Below are 6,171 nucleotides of genomic sequence, written 5' to 3'. Positions count from 1 at the left end.
AGAATGGATCGCCTAACGAAGTGTGTTTGCCGGCGGAGACCAGCGGGAACGAAATATGGAGGAGGTCACCAAAGAAAACACGATCCCCGATTGTTAACAGTTTCCTCTTTCCTCCTTTCTTCCTTCCTCTCTTTTGCTCGCTCCATTTCGAAATCTGCCCTTCGCGCGCCAATACTCGCTAAATTTCGTCCCTTTTTCCCTTCCTTCCTTCCTTTTCCTGGAAAAAGGGATCTCATCTATTTCTCTCTTTTATTCTATCGGTTAATTCGAATCGTCTCAAGCAAACGTTTGTTCGAAGAGTGAAAGATCTTACTATGCAACATTAATTTTTAACGCGAAAAACCAAGGGGTTGAAACCTTAATACTACATAGACAGCTCTAGTAACCGGGATCCGGGTTAACCAGGGAAGCTGCTAATCCTTCGTGCAACTATTAAACCGTGGATATATATATATATATTTTCGATATCGTATTTCTTTCTTCTCCCCTCCCCTTCCACTCGATTCGACAAAGAAGATGGAAGAGGAGGGAAGGGAGAAAAGGGACGAAGTGGAAACACGAAAAAGAGTGAGAGATGGAAACGCGACAGAGAGAAGAATATATATATATATACACACGTATATATAGAAGAAGGGGTGGCGGTGCTCCTCGTTGATTTCCCGTTTTCATATTCAATATGATCCGCAGCGGCATTGTATTCATTGAAAACGAGTGAACCGCACGCAAGATCAGGAGCCGGCCGCCAGGAACGAGAGTGGATCATGGAAGGCCCGCGTCGGTGATGATGGGCGCGATGGTGGTGGTCGGTGGTGGTGGGTAGGTCGTTGCGGTGGTTGGATGGATGGTTAGTTGGTAGGTAGGTTGGTTGGTTGGTTGGCTGGCTGACTGGCTGGTTTCCTATTCCAACTAATGAAAGGAGAGCCCCGGGTCTCGAGGTTGCCCCCGTCTGCCTTCGGGTTTAAAGTCGATGTGTCCTCTTCACCCGTGAATCACGGCCGTGGCGAGGCTCGATGGGTGGGGAAGGAGGGAGAGAGAGTGGTAGTCTTTTAAGACGAGCGGAGTGTTTTGAATGGGAATCCTCCCGGCTGGGGAAGGAATCCGTTACCCAAGAGAGGTTTCCAGGTTGACCGCTGATTCATTTTTCGGGGCAAATTTCAAATCTTGCCTTCTACAAGTTTCGCCTCGCGTTTAATCTTCGTAATCGTGGAACGCGTTAGGCGATCTGAATGAAAATCTGTAGAATCTGTTATATTCTTGGACAAGTTTGAAGACCTTTCTTTATTGTTATTATGTGTGTATACAATGAATTTGGAATAATCTTGAATGTGAACGGATTTAAACTCGCATCCTGGAGATAAACGCGAATGCGATTAATTTTTTTACGCACGGGAGAATGGAATGATAACGCGGAGATTTTTTACAAATTAGCAGTTCCACCGTTCGAGTATGTCGAACGTAGCCCGAAAGTTCAAAGAGTCCGCCTCAGCAATATTCAAATTAACGATTCGCCAGCGTTTTCGTTCGTTCGTTGGTCGAGTATTTGGTCTAAAAAAAAAAAAAACCAGGATCTTCATATTTATTCCCTAATGCATTGGATATCACAAAGAAGAAGAAGAAGAAGAAAAAAGAACATCGCTCTACCGAATGCTTTAGCATTCTCCTTGCCCCAATAATAATCAACGATTACGATAAAAAACTATGATAAAAAAGTAAAATAAAGTCAATACTCGAACAGATAAATCTTCGATAAAGAGATACGAACGTAATAAAAAGAAGAAGCTTTACAAAAGATTAAAATCAACTTACACGCGTTGGATCGATTCTCGCTCGATCCAAACCCTCCCCTTTCGCCCCAACGTCTCCAATTACACGTCCAAGCGCGGTGATAACACCGAATAACTGAATAATAACCGAAAAGAGAGAGAGAGAGAGAATAAAAATCTCACGCGAGACGCGTGAACGTGTCCCCGCCCCTATTAAAATCATGCCCCTAAACGCAATAACAAAAACCTCGCCTCCTTTTCAAAGGAAGAGGAAGATGGCCGTTGATTAAAGATCCGGCGTAGACTTTTAATCACGATAAGCGCGACCTCGCGGCTAGACCGTCCCTTTTACGTATCCCCCGTAATGACGGGAAGGGCCATCCTCCCCCGCCCCCTCCCTCCCACTCCTCCTAGACGTTGCTCGTTTCCATCGTCGCGCGTACACGTGTATCCATGACGCGAAAATAGAAAGAAAGGAAGGAAGGAAAAGGGAAGAAGCGGGTTACGCCATTGTGGCAGAAAAATGGAAGTCTCCCTCTAATAGAGACTTCCATGCATGAGGTACACGCGCGTAAAGTGGCGAGGGGGTGGCTGAAAGATAGAGATGGACAGGGAGAGTGTGTGCGCAACACACACGGGGGGAGGAGACGGGAGGAGGCGAAAAGAAAAGGCGCGAGAGCGAGGGCGGGAGGAGGTGAGAGAGGGTGAAAGGCAGCTGGAGAAGATATATCCGCGAGTGGTTAAAGGGAAGGACATCGGAGTCCCGCGGCTGGCCGCGGACGAGATGGATGCCGGTTTCCACGCGGGTCCGTTGGAAGGGATGCGACGGACGGATGGACCGACGAAGGGTTGTCGCCGGTGCATCGACGCTCTCGGTGCAGCCAGCCCTATGGGCGACCACGAGCCCCCCATTGGGGTGCAGGCGGAGTGGTGGCAGGGGCGGGGCGATGCCGGTGGGGGGAGGGCTTGCGAAGCCGGCCTCCGCTGCACGACTCCTCGCCGAGGGTTGGATCGGCGCGGCGCCCGATGCGCGAGCACGGGTTTCCAGCGATCGTGGAAACCGCGAACAGCGGGATCGAGCTCGATGCGCGCGGGCCTTTCACGCGTTTCGCGAAGATGTATGCGTTTCTTAGGCTTTCATTTTTTCCTCGCCTCTGTTTCTTTTGAGAATTCGCGAATTATTGCCTCGAGTTCAATTTTGGACGAAAGATTATTTCAGATGGGAAATTTGTGGGAATACTCGAATTATCTTGGATAATTTAGGGAACTCGATACTTCATCTAAAATTGGGAAACAATAAATACTGTTATATCACTCGAAAAATATCGGTTACGCATTCCGTTTCTAAAATAATTAACTTGTAAATATTCGATCGAACATACCTGAAATGCCTTGACAGTTCAATATTTAAATAAAATGAAATAAAACAAAAATCCTGCCGAAACTGTGAAAGCTAAGATACCATCGTCCCATTCCATTCATTGTTCCACCTGACGTTTCGTAATTTCGCTCAACCTTGAAACACCCCCTCCAACTAACTCCAACTAACTCGTGGAGAAATTTTCCGAAATAATCCGATACATCGATGCTCGTATCGCATGGATCGATTCAATCGACCGTCTCCCCCCGTTCATTGAAAATGCAAATTCGCCGGCCGGCGATCGACGAAATAATCGGCCAAAGGAATTTAATTATATACGTGTCCTCGTGAAAAGGATGTATATATATTTTTTTTTCGATTTGCACGAGGAAGGGAGGGATTATAGGTGTACGCGCACGTTAATGAGAAAACGGGGCGCGCGTAATTTACTGGCGGAGGAGAATGGGCGAAGAGGGAGGACGGAGGAAAGACGTGTAATAGGCATATTACTGTGAATATGGGCTAGGGTGACTTGGCTTTGGTTAATTCGATGTTTAAGTGCGTGTAGCGATGTTAATTATTATTATTCGTAATTATTATTATTATTATTCCACGCCGTGAATGGGAATTTTCCATCTCGAATGGATCTCGCGAGGATCGTTCGAAGGGTGGTTTCGATTTTTCATTTTCTCGGGAAAGAAGATTTCTTAGCTCGTGCAACGATGACGCGTTTCGTGGATATTTGTTTCGAAAATGTTGAATAATTATTTAGGAGGCGGATTTATATTGCGTAATTATTGTAATGGTCGTGTAATATATAAATATAGACATAGCTCGGAAAAAATGGAACAATTAATTTCAATTATTATGCAAATGCCGATAACGCAAATTAACTAAATGAATTACACGTGCCGTAAATATCGATCAAAAATAGATACTAACGCATTGCTAGTTAGAATTTAGAAAATTTCATTCAACTATCTCGCGTTTCTTTCTCGTAAGAAATCGTACGTAAGAATTTTCCTCGAACCTGCCTCTCCATTCTTCCACTCTTCACGGTTTCTACGATTAAATCGGGCCTGGATTTTAAACGGCGCTTAGTTGGCCGCCACGTGCGACTCTATCCATCTAGAAAAAATTCGATTCGACGCAAGAACGTTTTTTCTCTGGGATTAGCCGATACGACGAGAGGCACTCGTCGTAATTTTAAACATCTGACATAGCCACGCGTGTCAAATCACAAACAAACGGCTCTTTGCGCTTTCACAGATGGTTGGGTAAATTCGCAATGGCGAACCTTCGAAACGTGTAAATGGCAACGATTCGTTCGCTGCTCCATACTCCAAAGTTTTACGAAAGAAAGAAAAAAGGAATTTCGAGAGGAATTTTTCCTCTCTTAAAAGGAGATTCCTTATTGCATCGGTCGTGTCCAACAGAAATAGATTCCGAAATCGTTCTTCAATACTTTATCGCGATATAATAAGCCCGGTTTTCGAAAAATTCTTAAACAATCCTCCACGAGTCCTCGGAAGTTCTCGTGCACGAGGGCAGAGATGACGTTACGTACCACCACGTGCACGCACATGTGAATGACAGGGTCGGTGAAAGGAGATGGAAGGAAAGGAGGGTGAGTTGGGACAGAGCGAGAAACGAAGGGAAGGAGACGAAGAGGAGAACGGATGGACGGATGGAGGATGGAAAGATGGAAAGACGGATAGACAGAGGGACGGAGATGCATAGTAGGCAGTAGTCGCGTTACTTCCGGTCGAGCGGTCGCTGTGCCTGGCAGCTGCGGAGTTTGCAGGAGCGGAGGGGGTTGTGTTGTTGCACATCCGTGCGCCCCCTTTTGCGTATCCATCCAGCCAAACCCCGATTCCAGCCTCTCTCCTCCTCCCTTCCGCCTCGTCCACCTCCGCTCTCCCCCTCTCCCTTCACCCTCTTTTATCGTTCCGTATCGTCACATTGATTCATTCTCTAATTCGATTAGTTTAAATGGCATTAAAACAATCCTGTTGCGAGTGCGTGAGCACGCCAGTACGCGGCGACGAAACGCGGCTGAACGCGCAGCTGTCCGCTTCTCTCGTCGGAGGGCCTTTCGGCTTTTTCTTCTCATGCACACTTTTACCGCTCTTTCCTTCTCTTCCTCCAATCGATCGATAATTCTCGAACGCGAGCAGGAGATCGTAAGATTCTGCATTCCATTAAACTTTACCCCATTTTTGAAATTTTAAAGAATTCACTCAACGTGGCAAAAATTTATCGAATTACACAAATGCTTCTTTCTAGACATCGAATCCAAAAAATCGAAGAAGAAGAAGAGGAGGTTTTGAAATTTTAAAGAATTCACTCAACGTGGCAAAAATTTATCGAATTACACAAATGCTTCTTTCTAGATATCGAATCCAAAAAATCGAAGAAGAAGAAGAGGAGGTTTTGAAATTTTAAAGAATTCACTCAAAAATTTATCGAATTACACAAATGCTTCTTTCTAGATATCGAATCCAAAAAATCGAAGAAGAAGAAGAGGAGGAGGAGACGGAAAGCGAGAAGAGAAGGAGAAGCGGAACTTTCGTCACCGCCCCTCCGCGAACCGCTCGATCGTGAAATCTCCGCGTCCAATACGAGAGGAAAGAAAGAAAGAAAGAGAAAAGAACGAGTTCGGTTACGAAGGAAAACAGCACGTATATCGTGGCAGCGCGTCAAAGGCAATACGGATCGGCCGGGTCAAAGGCCATTAGGCCCGTGAGTTATGAGACAAGTTCTAATACTCTAATAATCTTGCCGTTGATCGGCCGGGCGGCCGTGTGCGTGGAGAAACGCTTAGTGCTTGCAGGGACTTGCGAGACTTTATTCCGGCCGATCACTCGCACGCCTTCCTTTCCCATTTCGCTCTGCCCACCCTCCTTGATCCTTCTTCCCCCTCGTGCAACGTCCCCTCATCCCTGCCCGCCCCGATGGATCCCTCCTCCACCCTCGTGGATCCGTGCGCGAGCCAAGTCAGTGTGAAATTCGGCAGCCCTTATTAAAGCTTACACCCTCGCGATGCCA

Source organism: Apis cerana, linkage group LG6 (genome assembly GCF_029169275.1).
Source record: "Apis cerana isolate GH-2021 linkage group LG6, AcerK_1.0, whole genome shotgun sequence".
Classification (NCBI taxonomy): domain Eukaryota; kingdom Metazoa; phylum Arthropoda; class Insecta; order Hymenoptera; family Apidae; genus Apis; species Apis cerana.
Note: the sequence above shows the minus strand (reverse complement) of the source record.